The sequence below is a fragment of the Drosophila tropicalis genome, unplaced genomic scaffold (genome assembly GCF_018151085.1).
Source record: "Drosophila tropicalis isolate 14030-0801.00 unplaced genomic scaffold, ASM1815108v1 contig_859, whole genome shotgun sequence".
In the NCBI taxonomy this organism is placed as follows: domain Eukaryota; kingdom Metazoa; phylum Arthropoda; class Insecta; order Diptera; family Drosophilidae; genus Drosophila; species Drosophila tropicalis.
In genome coordinates this window covers 1117308-1133719 of record NW_027173353.1, presented here as the reverse complement: position 1 = coordinate 1133719, position 16412 = coordinate 1117308, and the positions used below count along the sequence as shown (strand labels likewise).

General features: G+C 37.0%; 1 protein-coding gene across 2 annotated transcripts in view; it reads left to right on the top strand.

The window, feature by feature from the left end:
• The window catches only part of plum, a 59809-nt gene that overhangs the window by 21132 nt on the left and 22265 nt on the right, over positions 1-16412 (top strand). The window lies entirely within an intron of this gene.

Here is a 16412-nt window from a genome sequence, read left to right as displayed (position 1 = left end):
TTGACTGTGTCCAAAGTGCACCGGGCATTACTTTATCTACTCCATTATGTCTCCGCTAATATGCCAACATCATCTCCTCCTTTTGCTACCTTGGCAACTTTTTTACACGCCCAGCTGCTCCTGGTTCTATCGTGTCCACCCGCGAGCTCCCTATATTTCCGTTGTGGCCTTTCGTTTCGTTTTTATGTGCTCTATATAATCAGATATGGCATTTTATTTCTTTTTGCCCTGCTTCTTGCTTTCCCTTCCTCCTCTTTCCTTGTTTTTTTTTTCTTTTTTTGGCAGATAAATATCAAATAGTAGAACAAGGTTCATTGTTTGGCCAGTCTGTTTGTATGTATGTAGAAGTCGCCCCTTCAAAAAGAGTTTCTACGGTCTTATGATAAATTTTTGCAACATTTATCACAAGTTAATTTGATTTTAATGAAATAAAATTCAGGCACACACACGACGAGGATGGCAATGACGATGACGACAACAAGGCACAACAACGAGGCCGACAAAACTGGAAAGAACTGGCAAAATTTCTAAGATTACAAAGGGTAGATAATGTTAATGAATAAAAAAGTAGGAGAGGGAATTGCTCTGCTATATATCTACATACATACATACATATAGAGGGTTGTGCCTTAACAAAAATTCGACAATATTAAGCTATTGCCAGGGCCTGTGCAACTGCAATTAAAATGGCAGTAAAAAAAGCAAAATTTTTGTTTATCATTTTTTATTATTTTTTTCGGCTTATTTTTTCTTTACGCGACTTTGCAGCTGCCGTTGCTTAGGGAACGTGACATGCATATTTGGCTATCCTTATACACTTTTCGCTTTCTTCTTTATACACTAAAATGTGCTCATGAGTTTTAAACATCGTTATGTAACCCAACAAATTTCACATGGTTTTATTTTATTTGTCCTTAAAAAAACAATTAGAGATATATAAAACAACGTTTAAAAATCATTAAAATGGCACACAACCCCAAAAAAGAAATAAAGCAAACCATAGTTAGATGATGTATCTTCAGGGAAACTTTTATTTGGAAGATACATATAATTGACAAAGGAAATAACTGTTGCTCATTAGAGAAATAAATCTAAGACCCCAAAAACATAGTTTGGACCAAATAAAAGGGCTTCAAATTCATGTACGGAGATGATAGTAAAACTGACACAATTTTTGCTTAATAAGCAGGATTGCTAACGGATTAAGGTGAACAACAGAAAAATAGAGTTTGTTGAAGTAAAAAAAGAGTTCTAAATAACAAACCAAAAGAAAAACATTTAAGCAGTCAAATGTTAATTCAATCTATACATAATATATTTAATAAAAGAAGACATTAAGGTTGATACGATGACTTTACGAAATTTTTTAATAGTTGTACGAATAGGCAATTGTTTTGTTGTTAATATAAAAATTAATATTAAAATAAAGTGTATACTTATTTCGGTTTTTGTTGTTATATTCTCATTTGCCTTCTTTTTTTCCTTTATATAGAATTTCTGTTGTTCTTTTTTGTTTTGTTTTTTTTTTTTTTTTTTTTTGGCAATTTTTATAACGTATACCAATGAAATTAACATAAGCGTCAGCATTGCATATTTTAAGTCGGTCAAATTGCTGGCGTCCGGTTCGCAGTCGGTGTGCCCTCGCCTCCAACCCCTACCCCTGATGACGCCTCTCGCCGTTTGCCAGTCGCCGTCATGGTTTGTCGTTTTGCATAACCAAATTTGCAAAGCCATTTGCCGGCCGGTTTCGGTTTCGGTTTCAGTTGGTGCAGTTTTGTTAATGAAAGTTCCCACCATTAGAAACAGGTTCGTACAGGAAGAAATTGCCTTGATGCTGATTACGCCAAAACACAACACAAAAAAGTGAAGAAAAAAAACACTCAACTTTTTTTGTTATGCAAATTTTTAATATATTTTTTGCTGATGCTGCTGTTGATAAAACTTGGCCAATTATATTTATAACAAATGACTGACAATTTCTAAGATTTATAACATTATTTGAACGTATTGATAATGCACAAAAAAACCAAGAATAAAAACAACAAACCAGAAAATAGCGCGCAAATTGAGCTGTGAATAAATGGATTGAGATTGAATGGGATGGGATGCTTGAATAAATGGGGTTCATTGCACTTTCGGTTTGCTGGTTTTGATGCTCTCTAATCAAAGAAAACAGGAGCATGTTCAATATCTTGGCTCTTCGGACAAGATTAATTGGCAATTATTTAATCACATCTTTGGCTAATTGGCACCTTTGGAGTAAGATATTAGTTTTTTAGCGATAACTGTACACAATTTAGAGAACAAGTGGTTAGAAGACCTAACCAAAGCAGACAGGAACTTCATTTGCATTGAGAAAGGATACGCTCAGGGTTGGGTAAGGCCAAAAAACTTTTTACAGGGTACCTTCAAGTCGGAATCTTTTTATTGTTATTTCCCGTTTGTGGCTCGTAGAAATTCCATTTTTGGTTTCACCAAAAAAACGAGACGTGCCAAATTTTAAGGGTGGCTTCATTAAGCTCGCTAAAAGAAACCCTTCTACAACCCAGAAATCCAAACCAAAGAAAAACAAATGCCGGTTAGGCGATAAATGGAAACAGAAAGAAAGAAGAACGAAAACGAAATAAAGCAAAGAAAGAGAGTAGAAAATAAAATGATGTTATTGCGTTGCCCAAAATGTCGGCATCTGAGGCATGGAACAGGAACAAGGCTGAATCCGCAGGACCAAATACGCCAGGCATTGTTTGTCCTTGCATGCAAATGGCATTTTGGCTAGTCCTTTGGCATGTTTCACGCATACAAGAAGATGCCAGCCAGCCATTGTTTGTTTGTTTATTTGAATTACGTATAAAATGCTGATGCTAAAGTGTTTTCAAAATGCGTAATTAATTTTCACATTTTGCCATCCCCAAAATTTTTGCCATTGTCCCGCTACATGATTATGAGTGTTGTCATTATCATCTATTGGAATTCAATTACAAAAAAATTGTATTTTGTGTATCTAAAAATAAACCTTTTCTTTTATATTTCCAGGTAAAGACTGAAAGAATATCTATATATGTACATAATACCAACTAATGGAGTAAGTAAGTAGCACAGCATTTAAGTAGATGTCTATATATAGTAACTGCGCAGTCATATGAAATATAAAACATTTGAAAGCCTCTTCCAGGCTCTGAATAGAATGTATAAATAACAAAAGATTTATATGAGCACGTGTCTTTGATAAGAAGTCATTATCTGTCAAGTTGGTAACCAATTGTCTGCTAGTTTTCCAGTTTTATGTTTAATAAGGAACATTTGGGATATAAAACAGGATTCATGAAGAAACACACTGAATATATGTATTTAATAATTAATTTCCTGGATAATATCTAAATAAAACTATTCTTAAACCGAGACAATTTATATAAAGAGCTAGAAAAAATTAATTTTATAAACTTATAATTAGAAGTGATATTGCAACTGGAGTGATATTGAGCCATTGTTAATATTATATCTTAAGTACCTTGAGTACTTTTATAATTTTGCAAACTTTACAGTCGTTCGATTGTTTGATTGCCACAAGAAAACTAGTTATGTTCGCTTCGATTACCTACGCCCTACGCCTTTGCAACGAGCAAACTCAATAAAGCCATAAAACTCAATAGGGCAATAAAATAAAAGTAAGAAACCCCTTTAGCCTTGCCCTCAGACTGCTTCACTTCTTCGTGGGGCGAAGCCATAATAAAGAACTGCCAAAAAGCAGCAGCAAAGACCCCACACCATTTCACTCTACTCTACTCTCCTCTTTAGCTGGATAGGCGACGCATTCTTGGCGTTTTGGGGTCTGTAGAATGGCGGCTATTGTAAAATGAAGCTCGCTTAATACAATTCACTCCACCCACATGGATATATAGACGTTGTATATATGTACATTCACATCGGTTAATTAAGGCTTGCGCTCTTCGAGTTTTCCGTATTCTTGCTTTATTTGTTAAGTATTTTTCATTGCTCGAATACATGTGGATAGTACCTACATATATACATACATACAAATATATGTATGTATATATGTACATACATATATACAATTTGACGTCATGCTTCAAAGCCACGTAAATCGACAAAGAGAGAAAGAAAAGGAGAATGCTTGAAGCCCTATAGAGTAAAAAGGCGAGAGCGACAGTTAGTTACTTGCGTAGGATATAATGAAGTTGCAACGGAGACGACGCCGGCAACGACAGTGCAATGTTTCGGAATGATGATGATGACGATGACGTCGTCGTTGTTGTTGTTGTTGTTGTCGAGGGCAGCAGACATTAAATTGACAGACGACGACCACCGGCAACACACAGCCAAATACACAAATATGTACATACACACAACATATACACATAGGCATAATAAAACTTAAGTTGTCGTAGGCCATGGTCGACACATCGTCATCGTCATCATCAGCGTGTCATTCATTTAGAATACTCTATACTTTCAAAAGCGTATATTAAGATCATGAAACGATGCATTCGCTACTTTATTTTCCACACAAATTTCAAATAAGAAACTTCATTTGAATGTAACCTATTCGCTGTTTTCTTTTGTGAGTATATGTATGTATTTTTTAAATAGAAAGATATATTAGCAAGGAGTGATTTAGGTTGGTAAGAGTATTTAAGCTTCGATAGGATGGAAATTAGCCCAATCCACTGGCTTTGTTTAAAGGCAGTCTGTATCTCATTCACTCGGCTTCGGCCACTTACATCAAGTTGCTGGTGGTGGTAGTCCTTCTGATGATCGTGGTGGTGGTTGTGGTGGTGCATTTGGTGGTAGACAACAGAATGCTTCTGAAATTCTATTTGCATTGTAACGCAATATTTTCTTTAAGTTTCCCACCCGTCTGTCTCGATTTCTCTGTCTTGTTCTTTGGCTCATTCCATAATTTTTTCGTCCCTATGTCTGTTGTCTATCCTGACTGCCTGCCTATCGAGGAGCCTGGCATTGTGTGCAAATTTTGCATGCGCTTCAGTTGACAGCATTATAATAATGGAGTTTGATTGGATTACATTGCAACGGACATGAATGGAAAACATTAACACTGCTTCCCATTTCTTGCCCGGCATCCTGGGCCCCTTCGCTTTTCACTACCGATTGAAGGCAGAAAACTTTCATAATATCCAAGCAGTTAGTAAAGTTCTCTCCTCAAAGTGCAATGGGAAAATGTGGTCCAGACGTTGAGCATCAACCGAGAAAGTGAGTGAGAGAAAGATAGAGAGAGAGAGCCAAGTAAGTTTGACGCCGGAAATAGGAAGTTGCCATGGCCAAAAGTTTTGTGCGCCAAGCTCTCTCTAGCTTCATGAAGCGCTTAAAAATTTTATACATTGATTTCCTTGGCTTTTATGCAAGATGCTGGATGGCTTCCTCTTAGCATGAAGAAAAAGAGTCAACTCAAGAGGAAAGCAAGGAACACAGACATAGAGTAAGTGAAAGAGAAAGAGGGAGCTGAGAAATCAAATGCCAATAGTTTGCCTGAGTTGAAAGTTGAGCAAGATAAATGACACTTGAAGGATGCACCAAAAGCAGCAGCAACAATAATAACAACAGCAGCAGCAGCAAGTACAAGCAACAAGAGAAGCATCAACAATCTAGTAGAGGTTTGGCTATTTTTCCCATTCATACAATAATAATGTTTGTTTGCGATACACATACAAACTCGTATACAATTCCTAACATACATACATACATAGATATTTCAAATGTACTCAATGATGTCTCCATTGCCCATTAAACTTCAGATTGAATTTCAAATGTGACAGAACAATACAAATCTCACAATGGAATTGCATTTGTCTGTAAAAGAAAGTTAAAAGCAAAAGTATAACATGATTGCAATCACATGTTGAAAAGTTAACAATCGAAATGTCATTGTTAAATGTCTCTAAATGGAATACCTACTTTAATTTCAATAAGTTTCACAACTTTTGATCCAGATAACCAATCCAAATAACTCAAACAGAAGTCAATTGAAATGCCAATATTCCAAGAATATGCAAAGTAAATTATTTATGTTTATTTACATGTTACTTGAAATATTTGTCTAGAGAAATATTTCTTACTGTTTCATCTGCCACTCAATTCAAGCAGCTTTGTTTGGCCAAAAAACAAAAAAAATGCGGTAGAAGCAGATAGTTAAAATGATGCATTAACATGAATAGTTGAAGCTATAATGCAAAAGGTAAATCTAAAGTAGGTAAATACTTTTGCATTATGTGCTGTAATCTTCAGGAAATACAAACCTAAGGGAAAGTTTTAATTTTAACGAATACTTCGGTTCACAGGAAATAATTGAAATAATATTCAGAGAGAAACAAAAACCACACGAAATATTTTCAACAATACAAATTCTATGCAATTTTAGCAGCTATATCTAACGACACAACCAAATTCATTCTCTCCAAATATTTGGTAAATTTCAGAGTTTAAATTCCTATTTGTGAATTCTGAATTTTATGTTTCCATTTTAGCAATGCGTCTAATGCAGGTACAAACTATCAAATGACTGACATTGATAGCATTTCACTGTCACAAACCTTGTGCGATTGTCCTCCATATCCTTGCAGTCCGAAGCATTTTGGTATAGAATTGTGGTGTATATAGCTAAGTAAATTTTTTTGATGCTGATGCCACCACCATTCTGTAAGCTGTCATTGTTTTATTTTACTTATTTGTTGTTACTTTTGTATCATTTACTCATCATGTCACTGTGACTTGGACAGGCTCTATTTGACTTTCTGTTGCTACTAAGGTTGTTGTTGTTGCTGCTGTTACTCTTGTTATTTTGCTGCCAACTTCTCGTCTTGCTGTTATTTTTATTTGCATATTTACTTAAAAAAGAATAAAGTGAAAAAAAAGGAAAACGAAAAGTGGATGGCAGCAACAGGGAATAGAGGCAACTTAAAAGCTGCAAAAGCAACCACAATCTTTGCCTTCTTCGTTCTGCTCATTTTGCTCGCTCCTTTTCATTTTATCAAACAATTTTTGTTATGCTTTTTTAGCTACGGTTGTTGTTTTACTTCTTTATTTTTTTAATGTTTTTTTTTTTTTTTTGGTTCCATCAGCTGCCTGCTGCTGTTTCTGTTGCTGCCGCTGTTGCTGTTGTTATTGCAGTTGTCGAAGTTGAAGTGCAATTTTAATGCAAACAATTGAAGCTGAAGCGTGCAGAAAGAGCTCACGCAAGTGGAAGTTCTGGCTTTAGGTTGCTGCTTCAATCTTGGTCTCCACCACACCTAAAACCAAATGCAATGGCTAGAACCTGCCCCACCCAATCCAAAGCTGCTGTTGCTGCTGCTGCTGCTGCTGCCTGCCTCTGTCAGGCGTTTTGCGGTTGTTGTGCTGATTGTTGTTGTTTGTGGTTTGGCGGTGACGGCAAAAGCAATGGGTATGATGACGACGACGACGACGACGATGGCAATGGTTGAGGTTGGCTTATTGAAATGCATTTGTTCAATATGTTGTTCAACATGTTGCTTGTTTGGTTGGCTGCTAGAGCAGTAGCTAATGTTGTTCTTGTTTCGGTTTTGTTGTTGTTTGATTGTTGTTGTTGGCTGAAGTTGTCGTTGACTGTGGCAAATATTGACAAAGGCAAGTGTGTGTGTGTGTGTGTGTACTTCTCTTGGTGTTTTTGTGTGTGAGTGTTGTGGGAGTAAGTTTTAGCACTATTAGCCATTGTTTGCCTTGAAATAGAGCTGGAGTTGCTACATGGCAGCATCGATGACTACTACTTGGCTAGCTATGAAGCTATGCATGTTGGCCAAGTTACGTATACGCCGCTTGAGCCTTCCCTCCGACTGTTTGTTTGTGAAGTGACGTTAATGCGTTAAAAGTGGTTTGGTTTTGCTTCTTCCCTCACCTCGTTGACTTTCTCAAATGCATTTTACATTTGCATTTTGTATTATTTACAAGTTGAAAGCAAATAGTCAGGTAGGAATAAAGACGGAGGACAACGAATTGGCAAGGATGGAGACAAGAAGACATCGATGACGAGTGTATTGTTGCCAATTGGCAACATTATCATGGCGGGGACTACAGGACAAAACACAAGAGCGGATATACAAAACGAAGAGCACACAACAAAAAAAAAAAAAAAAAGAAAATCAATATAAACTGACAGTATCTATGACAGATGGTTCGGCTTTGGATTGTATGTCTGTCTGAATGTTTGACTGAATGTCTGGGGTAGCTGCCTGCCAGCCTGTTTGCCTGCCCTTGTTTATTAAGTTAAACAACGCAGCAGGCATGAAAAATGCTCTATGGTGGAAAAGGATTCATAAGGATTCCAGCGATACACACACACATCCTCACACGCATATTCAAATTTTTCATTATACATAAAGAGTCGCACAATGTTATATAATACATAAGGGCCATTGTTGTATTTGCACGGTGCTGACGCAGCAGCGGTTCGGGTTCTTTAGCCAAATGCAATGCGAAAATTTTGCAACCCTTTTGGGTCGAGGTAGAGAGAAAGCCAAAGGAGGCTTACGCAGGAGTAACAAGAGCAGAAGCAGCAACAGGGGACACAGGGGGTAGCAACCAACCGCAGCTGAAGCAGCAGCAGCAGCAGCCGCCACATGCCAGACCTCAGACGACGAGTGTAGAGAAGCTCAAATGTCGCATTGCAATAAACTTTACTCGACATTTGTGTGTCTCTGCATGTGTGTGTGCGTGTATGTGTGTGGCATTTCATTATAATGCCTGTGCAGGATGTGAGGGCAGCAACAGCAGCAGGATAACAGTCGAGTCAGGTAACATCATCATGAAAACGCATCAAGCTCAAATTTATTAGGATAGGTTTTGGTTAACTCTTGCATTCTGATGTCTATATATGTGTGTGTTTCTGTATGGCTGTGTGTGTGTGTGTGAGAGGCTATTGAACTTTTGTTGGTTTTTGCGGTTCAGTGTGTGCTTGTGACTGACTTGTGAGTAAGTGAGTGAGTGGCAACACTGCCAAATTTTGAAGAGACCACATAACGAACAAGGGTGAACCAGCCAGCAAATCGAACCCCCGAGCTGAGCGAGCTAAAAACGATTGGCAAACTAACCCCTCTGCATTGCAGCTAACAATTTGCTCAGTTCAATTCAATTTTTGTGCATACAACAAACAGCTAAAATGGCTTTATATCATCTCCCCACTCCCCTCTTCCACTGCACTTGAAAAAATGGAGATTATTTGCCTTTGGCAAATTTTCCTAAAAGGGGTTACAGCAAACTGAAACGAAAGAAAAAATGTTTCACCTGCTAAAAATCATCAAATAGTTAGTTCATTTTGCTCAGCTTATCTTTTCAGAATACAGAAGGGAGAAGTATGGGGCGGAGGAGCACCTCTATCGACCCCACGTGAGGTCACAAGGGACTTAGAGTGCAATTAGAGAGTTGCATAGCAATCTCTTTCTCTCTCTCTCTCTCTCTTCTTATTTGATATTCTAGTCATATGTTTGCTATGTACATAGATTGCAAAGATAATTTTGACAGCTTCTTAATTAAAATACTGTCCCATTTCATTTGAGATAAGTTTCTGGTATTCAAATAAGTACATGAGTCGTATCGAGAATCCGTTCACATAAACATTCAGTTATTGGGGTAAATAAACTACCTGAGAAGATTTAACAGTTAGAAGCTTGCAAAATTGACTTGAATCCTTTTGCCTTTTTCATCGTATTTAAGCCGTTTGTATTTGCTTTTCAATCTCAAAAGTAAATAAAAAGCATAACGAAACCTTTTACTTCTTCTTTATATTTTTATTTTTCATTTTCATATATATATTTTTGAGCCCACATTGTTTTCATTGTTGTTGTTGTCGTTGTCACAAATCTCAAAAATTTAACTGGCGTTTGCAGTTGGTCCGCTTTGTGTTGGTTTTCTAAGCAGCTTAAAAATTATGGAGATAAGTTGAGAATAAGAAAGCATGACCTTTGGCTCAAAGCGATGTTATAAAGAAACATAAATATACTGGATTCTAAATAAAATTCACGATTCTTATGCCTTTTAGAACAATTAGGACTAACTAATATTTTAGTTGCGGCACCTATGATAATTGCCCATTAACTAAAGCAAATATAATCTGATGGTAATTGTGGTTCTTCCTAAAAAGTCTCAGATACTTACATTGATACTTATGTATATACATATTAGCTTTCGGCATATATGTAAAGTCTAAGCACATTTATCCGATTAACTCAGATACTGCTTATCAAGAATAATAGAATATGCATACATGCATGTAAAAAGAGATTCTATAGCCCAAAGCTAAAACTTCTGACTAAATTAGAATACCCTCAGTAAGAGGATTAACTCTGGTAATTGTAAACTGAGCATGGCTTAAATGCTTTCATTTAGAGAGGAGTTTGTTTTGACTCCAATTTACTTTATTTTTCTACTCCTTTCTTCCTACTTCTCTCTCCTTCCCATTCTCAGTGTCTTACTCTTTCGTTCTGGTTAAGAATCCTTTTTCCTTGTTATCAGTGTAGTGCACTCGACATAACCAAGCAAAATTTTTTAATAATAAAATTTCTCATAGAAACTTGGGAATGAGAAATTCTTGCAAAATGTGTTTTTTTTTTTTACTCCTCTAACGTTGGTTTGAGAGAACAGGGCAGCAGTTGTGAAAGAAGTAAGAGGCGGGCCGCATATTTTAGCATAATGCTTCAAATGAAGCTATGCAAAAATTTAATGCCAACAAAATGAGCAAGGCACAAAATTGCCCCGAAACCCTTTTGTTGTTCTTGTTGTTGTTGTTGTTGTCCTTGTTATCGTTGTTGCAGTGTTAGATGTGAAATTATTTTAGCTTGTCAGGGTATTTTTTCTGGTATTTTTCTTCTATTCAGTTATTGTTGTTGTTGTAGTTATTTTTTGTGTTTGCTACATAGTAAGCTCCTCTGCTGCTTTGCTTGCTCAATTTATGCAAATTAAATTGCAATACTTTATTTTTTTTTTTCTGCTTTGGTGTCACCAACAACCCACACTGAAATAATCTCCTCAATCATGGAAGTTGCAAAAGGGGCTTACAAATTGTAATAAATTGAAGAGAATATAGAAACTGAAATGGGGAAAACTAATGTTTTATTATGTGAAAGAGCTTAAAGTAGTTCCTTTTTGGGCAAGATTTAAAACAAGCAAAAGTAATCAAAATATTTGTAGGATGAACATATGAAAGTAATTATTTATGATACATTTAATTAAACATGTTTTGCAAGGATATATTAAACTTTTTATATTAATAAATAGACATTTCCACAAGAAGAAATGCTAATTAAAAGAAAATGAATCTCAAACTCAGTTACTAAGTTCTGAAGTACTTAATCTCCTTCCCTTGTCCTTTCTTTGTTATAAATTATATTAACTGAATTAGGCAAACTTCCTTAAACCAAAATATAAAATTTTTTTCAGGTCTCTAAAAAACACATTCAAAGAGAAAATATAAAAATTTAAAATATAAAAATAATTGAAATTTCATAAAACTAAGACTCCTTTATGTGTTTCTTTGTGGCAAGGAATATTTGGTCTACGCTTATGGCAAATGAAATTATCAACATAACTTTGATAAATTATGCTCATAAAAAATGGTTAAATGGCAATTTAAGCACGCCCAAAGTTAGTTTTTTTTTCTCTCTGCTTTGGTTTGCCTCGATTTATTGGCCATAGACCCATTTTAGCCACTAAAAAAGTCAGAGAGATAGAGACACCCGCTGAACAGGAGCTACCAAACTACGCGTCGACCAAATGGGACTGGGCCATTAGCAGTGTGGGCGTCCGTTCAGTTGGTTGGTAGCTTGATTGTTTGTTGTATGTGCATTGCGTTAGATTAATAACAGGCAACAACCACAACGACAACGATGCCCCCTAGAATGAGTGTGTGTGTGCACCTTTACCGGTGAACGACTCCAACTGCAAGCCGCTTTGTGTGGGTGTGTTGCCGCTGTGTTGCTTTGCTTTACTTTGCACCTTGGCTAGCAGTAGACGGAGACTGAGACGAAGTCTGTTGCTCTACTCTGCTCTCTGCTTTTGCTGGGGCTGCTGTTGATGACGAATGTGAATGACTTGCCTCGAGACATGCAGTCAACTTGACGCGCATTTGTCTGTCTGGCAATGCGTCTGCCCATATAGGTAGACACAACTTTTGCATATGTACTGCTGATGCTGCTGCTGCTGTTCTTGTTTGTATCTCTGTCAAGATGGCGTCATTTGCAACAGCAGCATCACCTCTCCTGGCTGCTGTTTCAACCACCCACTCCTCACTCCTACTCCTACTCCTACTCCAATTTCAACTCTTATGAGCCCCCCCTTTCGCCTCGTTTCCTTCTTAGACTATCATGCCTGTCTGCCTGCCACTCGGTTTTGGTGGTAACAAGCTGTTGAGATAGCAATGACGTTGCCATAATTTGTTTTACTTCTTTTTTTTTTGTTTTTATTTTATTTTTTGAAGTTTGTGGTGCAAAAGTTTTAAATCAGAAGCAACTTTTTTGTGGCTGCTGCTACTTCTGATGTTTTTGTTTTCCCCAAAATTGAATTAAAGTTGTTTAAATTAATCAAAAATTGAGTTGTTCTTCTGGCCAACTGCATAGAATTCAGTTTAAAGTGTTTTTAGCAAAAATTTTAATAAAAATTCTCATGATCCTTATCATTTGCATTTACAACTCTTAAATCTAGCAAAACTTTGTAATCCCTGAATTTCATGTGTATATAGATAAAGATTTATTACAAAAAGGAACTGGCAAATGTACGTTTGCTCTCTGTCTGCCAGAAACAAAGGTCTCTCGTTTTTCTTTGTTTTGTTTTTCGCTTAATTCAATTAATTTTTATTTAGTTTTCGTATAATATTTGCTCAGTCTGCATATTTTTTTCGTTATTTTTTTTTTTTAAGCAAATACTTGGGCAAACTAAATGAAATGTTATTTGCATAAAAATTTCAATTTTTTCATATTCCACCCAGGACCTTTTGTTAATCCCACTAACTACCCAACCACCCTCATTGCCGCACAATCCCTTCATTCTATCTCATTGCCTACTTCTGGCTTCTGGTGGGGTCGCAGTGTTTTTTTCTTCACCCATTAACACGCAGTTGCCTTTTGTTTTTTTTTTTTTGGTATTTCTCCCGCTAAATTTTGTTGCCACACATTTTTCTCACAGTTTACACATTTAACAGGCGCCACCGCTTCACGTTCTTTCTCGCCCTTTCTGTTCCATTCTACTCAAATGCTATCGCATTGTTTCCAAGAGTTTTTTTTTTTTTACAAAAATTTAGTTTATGCTAAACCAGACACAAAACCCTACGAAAAAAGAATGAAAAGAATGGAAAGGAAACGCGTAGGTGGACTTGTTGTTGTTGTTCTTCTTGTTGTATGCCGCGGCAGAAATTACTTTATTTTAATAGGACTTCATTTAATCCAAGCGCATTATGAGACACAGTCAGCAGCAAACAAACCAAGCCAGCTATGGAAAAGATTTTGGATGTGCTAGCAGGGTGCGGGTAGGTGTTGGGGCGGGGTTTGGTTGACTGTGCAGCGTTGAGGCAATTTGGTTTCACATTCATTTTGTAGCACACGCTGCGTATACGCAATCTGTGATGTTTTATAATGTAAACTTTGGTTGGCAGATGAAAGGTTTGTGCTGGGGCTTGAGGAGACCCAACAACGATGGCAGACAGAAAAACAAACAACAAACACGCCTACTCACTCACACACACACACACACACACATACAAAAAGAGACCAACAGTAGCAGCAAAAGCAAAAGCAACAACATGTTTAATACAAAAGTTTCATTTCCGCTTTTCATTAGCCTCGACGGTGACACAAACAGGCCCCAGAAACAGTAAGAGTAAGAGATGGTGGAGTGGCATACGATGGGAGGGCAAATGCGTAAATATCACACAAACAAATACAAACAGAAACACCACACACACACACATACATACGCACATTTAAGGCCATAATGAGATATATACAAAGGCTCAGCCGAGCTCAGCTCAGCAGTGGCAAAATCGGGTAGAGTGTTAACCCCAAACCACGTGTTAATTTTACTCCTTTTTTTTTTTTTTGCTGTTGCTGCCCCATCCGATGTTGCCTGTTACCCATTGCTGGTTGTGTCCTCATTGCTGCTGAAATGAACTAAAAAGCTTGAATGGCGCTTATGTTGGGTTTTATTTGCCGGGCCATGAGTTGGTTTGCTTCTTTTTTTTTCCTTGCTTCTCTTGCTTCCTCTTCTTTTTAACCAAACAGCCAGCCAACTAGCTGCTATATTAACTGACTTACGACGGGGTCCGCCTCCGCCGCATATGAAGGTATGTGTGTTGTTGTGTCTGTCTGTGTGTGCGAGTGTGTGTAAGCCAAACACGCAGCGTAATGAAGTAGCCCGAGCGAACTGTAATGGCTGACTGAGCGTCATAATAATCTCAAAGAGTGTGAGTACCAAAGCCAGTGCGTGGTATATATACCACATATGTACATATATATATACATATATGTGATCCTAGAAAAACAACCAAGAGTAAGAGTATCGAGAGAGAGTAAGCAAGACACACACACATTTGTATATACATAAGACCCAAGTGACGCTGCCATATGCAGAGGTTATTCAACTGGCCTAGTCTATATGCCAAACGATAAATAGATAGTTGGATGGATGGATGAACTGTTTGCCTGCTCACGAGTTGGGCCAGTCCTAGCTTCGTGTATCCTTGCCTGCTGACTATCTAGTGGGCTGGCTAGTTGGATTTTAGAATGCCATACATATATATGTAATGGTTGCATTTGACCTGATACATTTCCCCAAACACTTGTATCCGTTTTGCTTTGCACACCATTTCCGTTTTGGAGCAAGCTGCCAGGATTCAGCATTCCCTCAAGTCTATCTATGGCATGCACATTGCCATATACATATGTATGTATCTGTTAGTGATGTGTGAAAAATGAAATTAAATTCTTTGATTTAATACGCATAATTGAGCAATCTCTTTCTTTCGTTTTTTATTTGTTTGCAATGCTCATATATGAATCTGTTAGGCAATTTATGTCTTTGGAGATGGTAAAGGATTCATGTCAATGTAGAGTATTTTTCAGTTACTAAGGTGATTTTTCTTTTATATTTAATATTAAACATTTTTTCTGTTCAGGTTATTAAATTGAACTGACAAATTTCATTCTATAAATTTTAATAAAAGGTTCGACAAAACTTGTTCTTTCCCTTTCTGAAATATATTTCCAACAATACTTGTTTCTCATTCAGTTGGAATATAGAATCAAGGAGTTTTCAATGTTAAACGGAACAAGTAGTGTAACGAAACTGCTTTATTACTCTTCAATAAGTAACAAATCTATGGAATAGACAGCGAGTCTGGGTAGTATATTTGTGATTAGGTGGGTTCTATGGGAATGTTTGTAAAATTTATTGATTTTTGATTTTTATATGCACTTCAGCATATGTGGACTGTGGTTCTCAAATGGGTAGATGTATATGAATGTGAGTATTGTCCTTCCTTTGCCTCTTGAACGTCGGCGCGTGTTCAATTATGTGTGCACATTAAGCCCTTCGCCAGCCACATCCTGTCCTCTTCTTTTATGCTTGCCTGCCTTCCTATATGTACATCGTACTGTGTTCTTGTCGTCCTGGCCGTGGACATGAACGTGGTCCTTTCATTATCATTATTGAATTATTTGTATTATTGCATTATTTGTTGTGGATCCATTTATAATATGTATGTATGCATGTATCCATGTAGGTGCATACATATGAATAACGTTGGCATGAAAGTCAGAGAGTGCACAAATGCAATTTACATGCAACTGCTGTAGTTTCTGTTCTGTGTGCTATCGCATAATATTTAATTTTAATTTGTTTATACAACGGATCGCCTTTTTGTGACGACCAACTGCTTCTCCAATTACCAGGTCTGTTTGGGCAAGCGGTTAATGAACGCTATTAAATCCGACAAAAGGTATTTCATGTTTCATCATCATCGACTATCGAGTTACCAGCAACAACTAACAACAGCAGCAAAAAAAAAAAAAAAAAAAAAAAAAAAAAAAAAAAAGCGTTCAATGTGTTGCTTGTCATAAAATTGGCTTTAACAATTTGCCAGGCAGCAGCTGTAGAACAAATTGCATATTACGCATACGCTGTGCTGTACAAACATACATCTATGATGCTCACATATTTATGTATGTATATGATTGCCTTTTAGCTCTTGGTTTCTCTGTAGGTTTATCCCTCACTCCCCCCTCCAACACACTTATTGGCCAAACATCCGCTAACAACTCTAAACGCTTGTTTGTTTGTCTGCTGTCTGCTGCCTTCGTTGGCTTTCCCCCGCCCTACCGTGCCTCCATTTCGTCTCGCTGTGTGTGCGTTTGCTGTTTATCCAAAAATTTAAGCCATTTTGA